We start from the raw sequence: 14,188 nt of genomic DNA, 5'->3' as shown, positions 1-14,188 counted from the left end.
TAGATTGCGTGAATTATTGGTATGGAAGTATTGAATTAGAATTATAGATTTGTGTTGAATTATGGAGGAAGGGTTGAGTGAATTAAGTGTGAAAGTGATGAAAGTACAATGGACAGTAAAGTGTAGTGTGTGGTAGTATTTTTTGATGGATTTGGTAGGTTTTGGTTTGGTTTGGTTGTGAATTTCGAAAGTTTTGAGAACCTAGTAAATTTTTGGTAAAAACCAGATTTTGGTAAATTTTGACGGATCATAACTTGAGCCTCAGTTTTTGAATTTGATTGAAATTTGTCTTAAATTAAAGTTCATCTAAAGATCTTTAAATTGATATAAAGTTGATGAAAATGTATTTCTGTAGAGGAAGTTATGAACATTTAAAGTTTGGTGTTTAAAATTGATTTCTGCAACTTTACAAAATTCTGTAAGTTTGGAGGGGTATGCGTACACGAACCCCCCATACGCGAGCATACCATTTTGTTTGGCACCTATGCGTATGCAAACTCTTGTATGTGTATGCGAGATGGGCAAATTTTACGTATGCGTACGCATACATTGGGCATGCGTATGCATACACCCTATTTTGCTGAACAATGATTTTTCTTCACTTTTAAGGGTTCTTTAGTTTTTCAAACTTCCGTAACTCCTCTTTAATACTTGTGGTTAATAATTAGGCCTAAGACTAGTATAGATGGATTTATGTTTGATATTTAATGGACTTATATACGGGTTTTAGAAGCCAGTGACTTAGACTTGGTATGTCAGTTGGGTGGTTCGTCTTGTGAACTAATGGGGAGCCGGGTTGATGATGAATTTGAGATGTTGACGATGAATTTGAGATGTTGGTGATGAACTTGAGATATTGACATTGGATGATGAGATTGGAATGAATATAAAAGAATTGTGCTATATATGAGCTGTGCTGTAATACTGAACTGTAATGATTGGTAAGTCGCTGTGCGCCTTGGGTAAGGACTATGGTAGTCTTCCGCTTGTCGAGGTAGCGGTGCCGGCGTAGGAGTCAAGATAGTCTCTCGCCTACATTGAGATGTGAGGACTGTAGCAGTCTCCTGCTCACATAACCTTTATGCCGCCAGAGAGAACTCGGGCATTATAACCTGAAAGAGTGTGTCGGGCACTATAACTCACGGGGCGTAAGATAAAGTGTTGGGTACTAGAAAGAGTGAGCAGGGCACTATAACCCTGGTCGTGGCAGAAAGGCAACATCTCGGGAATATGTCGGGTTGGCATTTTGAAATGACAAGTGATATCACGAGCCAAATAGGATAGACATTCATCATATGCATCTTCTATATGTTTGCTTGCTTTGATTACTTGAGTTATGCCTATTTGAATAACATGCCTAAATGCTAGTTGAATTACCTGCTGTATATGTATATTACTTGTGTTTTACTTGGTTGCATTAAATGTGTTTTACTGGCGTTAAGGAAGATCGGGAGGCGGTGGCGATGGGATCGCACGGAGGTTAGATTGGTGAAGGCTGTGGGATACAGTGGTGTGACTAGTTTTAGTTAGAAATTCCCTAAGTTTAGATAAACCCAACTCTTTTTATGGTTTATGGTTTGATTTATTTATTTTCGTTAAGCTTGAATATCTGTATCGGTGTAAAGTTCTAGGATTGCCTTTGGCGTCCCGGAACCTTACATCTTATATATTAGGCACTGTTACCATACTGAGAACCTCATGTTCTCATACCATATATTGTTGTTGCTTTTCATATGCAAGTCGCAACCCACTTCGGTGAGTTTGCGAATATGGTGACAGGGCGGAGGATGGTCTTTTTTATGCTTTATTTTACTTTACTTATGTTGTAGTATTCTCTCATCTTTCTATTTTAGATTTTATGGCCTTAGAGACTTAATTTGAGAGATAAGTTGTATAAGCTATTTTAAACTTCCAAAACTCTTTTGTATTTTAGTTTGACTAGCCGGCCTAAACTTCGCAAGCTCTCACAAGCCTTCTTTTTGGTACATCATACTTATATATACATATCTTGTTAATTTAATTGTTACCTTGTGTATCCTGGAGCTATCTACATTTTATATGTATTATATCTTGTTCTGTTCGTACTCACGCATTTAGTTACCGTGTGTGAATACTTCGCATTTCGTAATTCCGCCTTATGCGATTTTGAGCTTTTATTCCTTCATCGGACTTCTAGTTATATAAATTCTTAGATATATATTATATATTATAAACTTTAGAATTGTCGTAGCACTTTGCTATCCTATGCTTTACGGCTAGAGGTAAGGCTTAGACTAACGGGGTGTTACATTTATGGTATCAGAACGGTTCGTCCTCGTGAGCTTGAGGGATGGATCGATTGTGCTTCGTCGCACTCTCTGGGTCATTTTTCTTTCATGCTATTTAGGTTATCTTCTTGATATGCATAACATGTTTGTTTGTGAGTGCCTTTGGGGATAATTGAAGCAATGGGTCTGAGATATTGAGACTGATCACCTTGATATCGATTGTTTGGTGTGGAAAAACAACCCGAATGGCAACTCGTGGACGAGGTCAATCACATTCATGGAGAGATAGTGAGGATGACTAGCCTAGCCAATGCGTTTCAAGCTCAACATGTTCTAGAAAACCAGTTTGTAGAGTTTGCGGCATATCAATTAATGGGTGAGTCACAACACTGGTGGCAGAGAAAGTGTCAACTGATGTAGCTACAGAATGAGGATGTATCATCAGAAGGACCGATTGATGTTTTTGCAGTTTTTAATTAAGATTTTCAATTTCTAACCAGTATGGCCTTGAACCTTGTTGAAAAAGTTTTAAAGTTTAGGATGATTTAATTTTGAAGTTTAGTTTGGAACTTTTGGTTTAAATAATTTGGTTTTGAAACTAGGTCGAAACTCTTGGTTTGAATGATATGTTTTAAAGAAAAAGTGAGTCCAATAATTTTGTTAAGTTGTGAAATTGGTTTATAATTTAATTTATCGAGAATAATCTTGATTGATTTAAGAATAAATAATTTTGAGCCTTTTGAAAAAGTTTTGACATTGAAAAATTTTAGATTGAACTTGTTTTGAAAGCTTTACAAAATGTTACAAAAGCGGTATTTGGTTTAAAGAAAAATTCGGATTCTTAATGGCAACTAATCAGAGTAATGCAGCGGAAGGTGTGAGGGAAGGATATGTCACGCGATTCGAATTTTGGAGACAAAATTTCTAATTGAGAGGGGAGAATTTAAGAACTAGAGTTTTCACGTAAAACTGCTTTAATAAAATAATAATTTTAACTGCCTGGAATTGGTTCGAAAAATTAGACATCTTAATTTAAAAATAAAAAGGTAAAATTTGAATTTAATAGATTTTTTTGTGTGAAAAAAATATTTTTAGTAATTCAACAACATACTTTTAGTTTATATTTTTAAATATTAATAACTAACTACTGGCCAAAAAAATAAATTTTGTTGGTTCTTTAATATTTTTTGTTAGTATAATTAATTAGTTATAATTAATGTGATAAAAATATTAAATAATTTGATATTTATCATAATCAAATCATATAAATAATTAATTATAATATTTTTAAAAATTATTAAGTAAAATACATAAGATAAAAAATTAATCCAAATTAATTCAAAATTAATTTATTTATTTTAGTCAAATCATATAATTAATGTAATTGAATAAAATATTAAATAATTTGATAGTTATCTCAATTAAATTAAATGAATGATTAATTAATTAACGTATTTAAGTAAATCAAATAAAATAAATAAAAATTATCTTTAAGAACATGCCACGTCTGCTATTAATTGAAGAAATATTATTTTATTAATATATAATAGATATTATAGATATGCCATCAAAAATATATGAGTATGACTTACTATATATCAAGGTTTTAAAAATTGGTTCGAATCAGTTGGTCAAAATTATGAACCAACAAGAAAAGTTATTCATTTAAAAAATATAACTGTTTATTTTAAAAATCGTAATTGGACTATTGAATTGATAAAAAATTAGCCAGCTAATCGAACTGAATCAGAATCCAATTGAATTTTACATTTTGAAAAAAACGATGCCGTTTTGTTTATTAATTAAAAAAACGAGTAACCCTAATCTACGCTTAGCAGTCACTTAGTACTCCTTTTTCTTCCTTTGACTCTCGGTATTGAACTCCTCCCTCACTCTATCACTTGTTCCGTCCAGTCACTTCTGTGTCACCGCAGACGTCGCAACTGGTCGAAGCCGTGTTTTTCACTACCGTTGTTTCCGCCATTGCTCGAAGCCGCTGTCCCACTACAACTCGTCTCGAATCCTTCCTCCATCGCGCAACCACTGTCTCACCGCATTGGCTCTGTTCCACCGTGCTCTAATCTTTTTCTATTCCAGTTCTGTCACGCTCCATCCTCTTCTGATCTAGTTCTGCCGTGCACCACCCTCTTCCCCTTGGCTCTAGTTTTGCGGCAATCTGAACCACCTCTTCTCCAATTTAGTCGCGTCCAACCTTCTGTTGTGCTCCTTGTCCTTTATGTTTTAGAAGATATTTTTTATTGTAATTATTGTTTTAATTGGTTTTAGAACTGTTAATATGTAATTTTTCATTTTTCTTTTTCAATTATTGTTGTCATTAGTTATTACTGTGGTTTAGTATTGTCATTGATGTTCTTAAACCTTGATTCTGATATGCCGTGGTTCTATTGTCTTTAATTTCTTTTTTTTGGTTTGGTTCTGTTATTAATTTTTTTGTATCATTATATCTATGTTAAAATTAATTAGTTGCTGTAATATTGTTATTGAATTGCTGATAATTTTTAGGTATGGACGAGAGCATCAACCAAAAAATATTTAGAGATAATATTATTTATTATTTTATTATAAAATAATTTTTTGGTTGAACCACAAATGAACTGGTTAAATCAATAACTCAGCAAATTAAAAATTAGACCGGTTCGATAGTCGGTTCGGTTTTTAAAATTTTGCTATATATACATCGACATAGATAAGATGTTTCATGCACCAAATTAAAGTGGCCAAATCTGAAGATTGACTACTGATAAGATGAAGGCTTTTCCTTATGTTCTGATCATTGTCCTTATTTTCTCCGTTGGAATCGGTATGTTTAGTTATTCATTACAAGATTTAATTATTTATATCTTCTTATGTGCATGTTTGTTTTCATTTTTTGTTTTAAAAAATGTAATTTTACGTTTAATCTTTTTATATTGATAAAAATGCTAAAAATGAATTTATTTGAAAGATACTTATATTTCATTTAGATTTTTTTTAAAAGAAAAAATTAATAATCATTAGTTTTTATTTTATGAATTCATACCATACACACATATAAAAAGTTTTTTTTTTCAAAAAAATAACAAAGAGATACAACCTAAAGGTGGTTTTGGTTTTAGTATTTCATAGAGAAAAAATATAAGAAATAAAAGCTAACGATTAAAAACAAAATTTTATTATTTTCAATTTTTCTTAAATAAAATCCTGAAACTAACAATATTATAAAAAATAGAAAATATTTTTTCAAATCAAATAATTAAACACTAAGGATACTTTTGATTTGTATTTTTGTTTTTAATATTCTCTCTTTTAAAGATTTTATGATGAAATAAGAGAAAATAACCAAAATAATAAAATTTTATTTTTGTATTTTTTTTATAAAATTTTAAAAATAGAAAATAAAAAAACTCAAATCAAACATATTCTTTAAGCATAGTTAAATTTTTACATCAAAGTACTAATGGTTTTATATGGTTGATGTGTAAATATGCATAGACAATGAAAGGTTGTTGAAAGTATCAGAGGCAAAAGAGTGTCAACAAACACTGAGGGAAGGAGGCTGTATAGAAAACACATGCAACAGCGACTGCAGGAGAGTACATGGAGGGCGAGCATCTGGTCATTGCAACGCAATAGAAGATTGTATTTGTTTTTTCCCATGTTAATCTTACTTTTACAACATTGTCCCTTTTCAATAAATATTTAAATAATGGGACTATGAAAAACTTATAATATAGAGTGCACTCAGTGCAGGAATGGATCTACACGTAGAGGTGTGGGCCCATTACAAAACTTATAATATGTGTGTGTGCAAATTTATATATATATATATATATATAATGCTTTTATTATCATAATTAATGTGTTTGTCTCATTTTAAAAAAATTATTTAGGTGTGAAAAAATTATATTATTTAATACCAAAAGAAAGATAAAAAGTATTGTATTATCAATTCAGATAGAAAAATAACTCTACTCGAATAATAATAATAATAATAATAATAATAATAATAATAATAATAATAATAATAATAATAATAATAATAATAATAATAATAATAATCCAATCAGTTAATTATCCAAAGTTGCGCTCAGTTTTTCAAATATAAACAAGACTATTAGCTTAGTATTTTATTGTTTTATTTTACACTCTTACATATAATAATTGTCTTTATCGAAAAAAACTCTATCGCAAATATTATGGTGTGTTAACCTTTCAATTAAATGCCGAAAAATTATTGAATAATTATTTAATAGACAGAGAGACATAATCTACATATTAACGAGTTATAATTCAAATAACATAATTTTTATATACTTACTTAAAATTACGAATTTAAATTTCACTCCTATCTTTAAAAAAAAAAATGACATAATTTATACCTAGAAATAAAAAAATTACAATTGTCTCGTTTGAAAATATTTTTTTATTTTTTTGTATTTTTTACATAATTATAATAAAGAATCAAAGTTACTCCATTCGAATTATAGTTTATTTTTTTAAATTTTTTTATTACTGAACTATAAATATTTTTTATTATATAAAAAATTAATAAAAATATTATTTAACAGATATAAAGTATCTGGCAAGATGTTAATCTTAATAATAAATATATTATATAAGATTATTAAAATATTAAAATAAAAAAATTAAAATAACTTACATTTTAATGTGTTAATTAAATAAATAAAAATTTTATTAATTTTTTTAAAATTTTAAATATTTAAATATATTTATGTTAATTTTTTTATTATTATTTTTATTTTTACTATTAAATTTTTTTTGAATCAATCTTTAATAAGGATGAGACCATAATTCGTAGATAGGATGTGGAGGTATAGTTAGTTTAATAATATTATAGGAACTAACTATATTCTTCCAAAGAAAATAATCTGTCTGTGGCGAAATAAGGGTGGTAAACGGAGTAACTCATTCCCTTTTTATTCTAAATTTCCAACGATTTTGAATTTCATGGCCACTCCATCTAACGGCCGGTAGGATGGCTAGCATGCCTTATTTTTCTTTACTCATTATTTTAAAAAAAAAAATAACAATTTATTAATCATAATCAGACATAGATATATAAAACTCTCTTATTTGATATTGAGTTCTTTCGACAGTCATATCGTCTGAAACAGTTTCTTCAAATACCACCAATCAATAAACAAAAGTACAAAATTAAAACTAAATTGCCAAATTACAATTGATAAGACGGCAAATTAGCAACCAACTTATCAAAATTATAAAATTATAACCAGATAAATTAAAGCTAAATGAAAACTAGGAAATAAAATCATAACACGTAACACAAAAGGCATAACAAATTTACAAGGAAGATAATATTTGTATGGAAAAAAAAGTATAAAGAAGAGAAATTTTATAAAAAATATAATATAGTAAAATATCTAAAGGATTTAGTTAATAGTATAAAAAAGGTCTGAGTAGTGTAAGATTTATTGGTAGATTTATCAAATAAATTTGTTGATAATTTGTTTACTGTCAGATTTATCGTTGGAATGAATTTGACGATATAAACAACGTCAAAAAATATTATATTTACTGTCAAATTATTTCGTCCGACGCTAATATTTTGCATTTGCTTTTGCTCGGATAGATTTTGCAATTAATATGACGAAAATATGCAGTTGGTAAATCCGACGGTACTTTTGACGCCATGTTATGTTTTGTGGCACCCATTTATCGTTGGATTGTTTCATCGGTAAATTCGACTGTATGCAATTTCTTTTGCACAATTAGTAGTCAAATTAAAATTTTTTATAAGATTAGTGCACAGATTCTAAATACCAAAAATTAACTAATAATTTTATTAAATATCAAGGGTCTGAGTATAATAAAAAGTCAAAGAAGTAAAATACAATAAAATAGACATAAAATAAATTAAATTCTTAAACTCTGCGAATCCCTAAATCAAGTAACGATTAATTCAAGTAATAATTAACAAAGATTAGCAAAATACATACCAACCTGCTCTTCGTCTTAATGAAAGTCGCCGACTCATCGGTATACTTTGACGACCTCGGCGAAGCCCTATTAGTTCTGTTCGTCAGACGATAATGCTGAACTCCTCATCAGTACTAAAATGGACGTTCAGTTCCTTCTTAATATCTGAATGGAGCCAAATTGTGAGGTGGTCGCGCCCCTAACTAACGTCCTGCATCATCTGCTAAAGTCGCCTAACTATCCGGTGGTCGTAGATCTTCCTGATCAAGATAACATGTTCCATATCCCATATAAAATTCTTATGCACAAAGTAAGTTAATAACATTAGTTAGTTGAAATAAAATACAATTAAAATACGGTTAATTTCAACATTTTAATTTCAACAACATTGGGTTCTTACCTCCCACTTCTGAAATCATCGCTCTCTGGTCTCGGTAGAAATTTTCATGTAGATCGACCATGAGTTATCGTACACGGACTTAATCACATTAGAGATCTCTTGTGTATATGCACTGTTGTTTGGTGCAAACCTATCAATGAAAAATTTAAAATTAGAAAATGCATAAAAACACATAAAACTTAACAAATTCAAAATAGATTATTGTGGATATACGACATTAAAATAGTACTCACGCCTACATGCCATCAGGCCAAATCCTCATCTGTATGATGGACGGTGGTGGAGGGATATTTGGCTGGGACACATTAGAGGAATCACCCACCGCGATCTCTGTCGCTAGAGTTATAGAGGGTGAAGGAAGGCGTAGCAGAAGGAGCCACGTAGTCGAGGACCATGATGAATTGCTGGTCCAGTAGATCCGTCTGTGATGTCACAGGGGTCGATAGGGTAGTCAAGGTAAGGGCGATGACTAAGAAGTCTCTGGGGTACCAATAGTGGAAACCTTCCTTCTACCATGACCACGAGACCGATTTGTGACACATCTGCTACCTGTTGTCATGTCTTCAAACAGAATATCAATTAACATTAATAAGCATATGTACAACACAAATCTTTCAACATTTATATTATTTGAAAAAAATTGACATAACCTCCCCTAAAGTTGGACATATATCTACATTTACGGTTTTCACAAATCCAACAATCTCAATCCACAACATCAGTCAAAGCTCATCAATTGAATTCACAATATTTCCAGTAGAATATATTAACTTGTTTATACTATTGTATACATTTCAAAGATAATACTAATTATCAACTAAAACAAAAATTTGACATAAAGGCATATAATCGAGACTTGGCGTGAAAAGCATCAAACAACAAAAAATAGCGCAACCAAGTATTTCTTAAATATCAATTTACACAAGTCAGCATTAATGCATGCCACAACCATCAGCAACGCATTGCAAAAATTCAGTAGAAAATCAATTAATCCAGTCCAAATAAATTCAAACTCAAACTCAAAAAACATAACAGCATGTTAAACTGATTTTTATAAATTTTCTAACTGATTCTAAATTATCACCTAATTAAAGCAGCAAATAACTTGAAAAGAAAATTAAAGCACTAAAAATAATTTTCAAGTTAAAGATTAAGAACAAATTAAATCAATAATAATATATATAATGGAAACTTTAGAAAGCAACCTGAATAATCAACACAAATTCTATTTTATAATAACATTACGACGACACTTATACTATTTATTACTAAAATATGAGCCTGTTTAAAACTATAAACCGCAAAACCGCCCCCAAAAAATACTTTCGTTCGACAAAGTACATCCATAGATACCATACAACTTACAAGAACTCATAAAGAGTACATCCACATATACACACACACATATATATATATATATATATATATATATATATATATATATATAATATTACAAGCATTATCCAATACAATTCCTATCCCTCTTACAGAATATATCAAGATAAAGGCGAGGGCACAATAAATAACAATCTAAAGTGATACAGAGCATTTCAACAACAACTAAATAAACTCTTCGTGACTTCTGCGCCCATATCCTGAAAGGGGAAAAATGTAGGGGGGTGAGAACATCATCCTCGAAAGGGTTCTCAATAGAGGGTTTTTAGAAATTACTGTAATAGGATACGTGAAGATAAACCGTACTAGTGATTAATAACTGACTTATGCCTCTTTTCAAAAACAACGGTTTACAATAAAAGAAAAATCTGAAATCCTTTTCTAAAAGAGGAAATTGTTCATTTAAAACAATATTCAAAAGCCTTTCAAAAAAGGTTTATCTATGCTGAACCAAAATAGCCTTTCATATTTTTCCAAACCAGAAACACAAAACCGAAACCAACCATCGGTCCATCTCAATTCAACCACGGCCCTAGGCCCAAGCAATCCAACCAACAACCAATCACCACAATCCAACAAAGTCCCAGTTGCAAACACAGATAGGAAGTTTAAGCACAAACAAACAATTACAGCAAGTTGAACAATTAGCAGTTAATCACGAAGGCAAACTAAGTACAATATACACACCCGAACAATATCACATAGATGCGTATGATGCATGCCTGTCCTAGTGGCTGATGATATCATCTGTCGGTTATATAGCCAACCCGACAAGTCCTGGTAGCTAACCATTGGACTGTCCCTCTGTCGTGTCTCCCCAACTCGAGTTATACTCAACATAATCATGATCATAATCATGATCCATATCCATCACCTTCACTGGTGAATATTCACGGGAGTGAGCTCGTCCGAGAATTTCACAGTGCCCGGCCACCCTGACGACATAAGGTCAAAATAGCTTCGATTCTCCACCTGGAGCACGTGGTGGCTAGCCACTGCTTTCACCCAGGGAAACTCGTATCTCCGATAGTGGAAGTGCAATATCACAAATTATCAATATCTCAGCACATATGCTTTCATTCTCAGCCATGGATCAACATCCATCTCAGCCATCCGGCTCACGGTTCAATCCAAAACCAGCCAATATTCATATCATACACAGCCATTCCAGCTCACGGTTCAATCCAGAACCAGCCAATATTCATAATCATATACAGCCATTCTGGCTCACAACAAAACAACACTTCCACCATTCAATATCATCAAATTCATAAAATTGGCATTTAAGCCATAAATCACTTTTTCTCAAATCATTTCGCTTTGAAATCAAGTTTCAACTCTTTTTATCCTTGGCTTTAAAGATCTCATTTCTCAAATCATCTCAGGCTCATAAGCCACTTTTACTCAAGGTAAATTCCCCTTTGAAAATAATGCCACTATCGGCATCCTCTTTCCAAAACTTCCATAATCATGGCAAGTTAAAGATTTATTTCGAAATATTCAAAATCATCCATCCATCAATGGAATTTTATAACAAAAGTTTCTCGGCAGAGTCTCAAGTCTTTAGGGGAGAATAACATAACTTATTTCGCCAAATTCATTTAAAATCATTAAAACCTTGGCTTTCCAATTTGAGTAATAAAATAGGATCTAAGCCAAACCGAGTCACGTAATCATTTACTTCTTTCAAAGCCGTTTTCTTTACTTAAGAAAAACTAACTTCAACCCCCATGATAAATTTTAAAGCGTTTCAACTGTTCAAAATTGTTTTAGTCTTGCAAGAATCCAGAATTCAAAGAGTACTTAAAACCTTTCTCAAAACATTTCAAAATGAAACTTGTCAATAGACTTTCAGGTTCTTTCAAAGTCATTGAAACTCCTCTAATTGAAACTCTCAAGTCAAATTTAAAGGCATTGCCCTTGTCACGTTTAAAACAGCTTTAAAACATAAGTTTCATCTAAATAACTTTCTCCTGAAAGAGATATAATGCCTTTCTTAAGAAGCAAGAATAAATCACAATTTTCTCTTTAATAACTCATTTCAAAAGCATGAATCATCATTTTCTTGATAATTCAAATAAAATAGTAGAAATCTTTAACTCATCATTTTTTCAGACATTTTAATAAAGACTCGGATTTTATAGAAATTTTGGCAGCATCTCCCCTAAAACTTGGACTTTGCCACCCGGTTCGGGTCCCAACTAAATCGTTCTGCAATCCTTTTCAACAGTCCAAAATCCAGAATCAATTCAAAATCAGGCTAAATCCAACAGTCATCTCATTCCCATATCTCAAGAAACCGTTTCAAAATTAAATCAATATCAACTGATTTAAATCATTTCCAAAACTGTAAAGAAACGGCTCAGTAACAAATGATTTGTCAAAACCAAGTCAATTAAAGTAAACCAGGCTGAATTCAAAAGTGCATTTGACTTTTCACACCATCAAAATAATTAACTCAATTCAAATCAATCCTCAACAGATTAAACTCAGATTTTAAATCTTTAAAGAATCAACTTCAAAATATTATATTTCGCAAAGCCGCACAACAATTCAGCCAAACAATTATCCATAATCAATTGAGACAATCGAATAATACATAAGACTGATACAATCACCAAATACACTATGTCTCACATCAGTATCCATATGTAATAATTCCAATACATAAAACATAGTTTTTGGAAAGCGCCCATACCTCAAAATGCAAATCCATAACCCAAACGCCTCATAAGTTCTTTTCGCCTCAACTCGAAATCACCGGCAACCAAAACCTCAGCTCCAGGTCACTTTCGCAACAGTCTCAACAACTCTAATCGCAACATACAACAACCGAAACTCAAACTTATAGCAATTAACGCCACAAACCTTAGCGTGAGATAACAGAATAGTAACAAAAGGGCTATCAAATCGAAACGCTTACCGAACCGAAGAAGGAACGGCTGAACTGAAACAGCGGCGATCTCCGAACCGGTTCGGTGGCAGCCCGGTACCAGCTCCGCCAATAATTCTCGAATGATGGTGGCGGCCTGAATTTCTGATAATAGCAGCTGTACAACCACGCAGTATCAACAATCTTCCTGGGATTTCAAAAGAACAGAAATCTCAATTAAAATCCTTATCGGCAGAATTCTCCAGCGACGGCAGCAGGGGCTTTTTCCGGCGGCAGAAGCTAACTGGCGTAACCCCATGAGCGACGGCAGGGCTCCCAACAGCAGCTGGGCGCAGCGGCAAGGACAGCTCCGCGACGGTCCGGCGGGCTCTCTCTCTCTCTCATCGCGACAACACCGGCGACGTTGGCGGCGTGTAGACCGGCGACTGGGTGGCGCGACTCTTTCCCCCCATCGCAGTCCGCTCCCTCGTCTCCGATCTATTCTGCAGCGGTGTAGAGGCGGCGGCGCGACTGGGACTGGGTGTGGCTCCACCAACCTCGCGTCTTCTCCCTCAGAGTCGTCCATGGCTCGCACCCCAACGGCGACAGGCAGATCGACGAGGAGGCCCGGCGGTGTGACACTGACGGAATGAGCTCGACGGCGAGGACACGGTGGCGCAGCGGCACGACGCGGTGAGGGTGACGTGACTGCACGGCGTGAAATGCGTCCCCATTCCTTTCTGATTCTGATCTCCCTCTTCTTGGATCCCTTCGTTTGCTTTCTTCGTTTCTTCTCAAGAGCAGTGCGTGTGTGTGTGTTCATCACAAGGCTGCGCAGCAAAGAGGATGAAAGAGAGATTGTTGGCTACGCAACATGAAGAGAAGGGTTTTTGGGGATGGTATATCAAAATTAGGGTTAGGGTTAAGCTAGGAGTAGTTTTGTAATTTCAATTAAAAATAGGAACAATATAGTAATTGAAACTCAAACTAAATCCAATACTAATTATATATATAAAATACTATTTGTCCCCTCAATTTTATAAATTATTTTTAATAAAATGTCCAAATCCAAAAATTAGAAATAATATACTTAAATCCTTTATTTTCCCAAAACAGCAGTATTACTATTTTAAAATATTAATTATTTAGTCCAAATCATATAAAATTCTTATTATTTCACAACTGCTAAATTTATAATTTAAATACATAAAATAATCCAATAATTATATAATTGGATAATAATCATAACTTATCTCAAATTCAATAAATCAAAACTTGCCTTAATTATCTTTAATA

General features: G+C 32.6%; 2 long non-coding RNA genes across 2 annotated transcripts; one reads left to right on the top strand and one right to left on the bottom strand.

Annotated features, from left to right (window-relative positions):
• The first annotated feature begins 4,502 nt into the window (after positions 1–4,502).
• On the top strand, positions 4,503–6,121 carry LOC112794417 (uncharacterized). Its single transcript, XR_003198856.3, has 2 exons — positions 4,503–5,088; positions 5,760–6,121. It is a non-coding gene; the product is annotated as an uncharacterized lncRNA (long non-coding RNA).
• Positions 6,122–8,066: 1,945 nt separating this feature from the next.
• On the bottom strand, positions 8,067–13,873 carry LOC112797417 (uncharacterized). The gene is made up of 5 exons (XR_003818296.2): positions 12,944–13,873; positions 12,719–12,832; positions 8,859–9,186; positions 8,626–8,755; positions 8,067–8,485 (listed from the first exon to the last, which is right to left on the bottom strand). It is a non-coding gene; the product is annotated as an uncharacterized lncRNA (long non-coding RNA).
• Positions 13,874–14,188: the final 315 nt, after the last annotated feature.

This window comes from Arachis hypogaea, chromosome 4 (assembly GCF_003086295.3).
Source record: "Arachis hypogaea cultivar Tifrunner chromosome 4, arahy.Tifrunner.gnm2.J5K5, whole genome shotgun sequence".
NCBI lineage: Eukaryota > Viridiplantae > Streptophyta > Magnoliopsida > Fabales > Fabaceae > Arachis > Arachis hypogaea.
The sequence above is the reverse complement of the archived record's forward strand: the minus strand, read 5'-3'. Positions and strand labels throughout refer to the sequence as shown.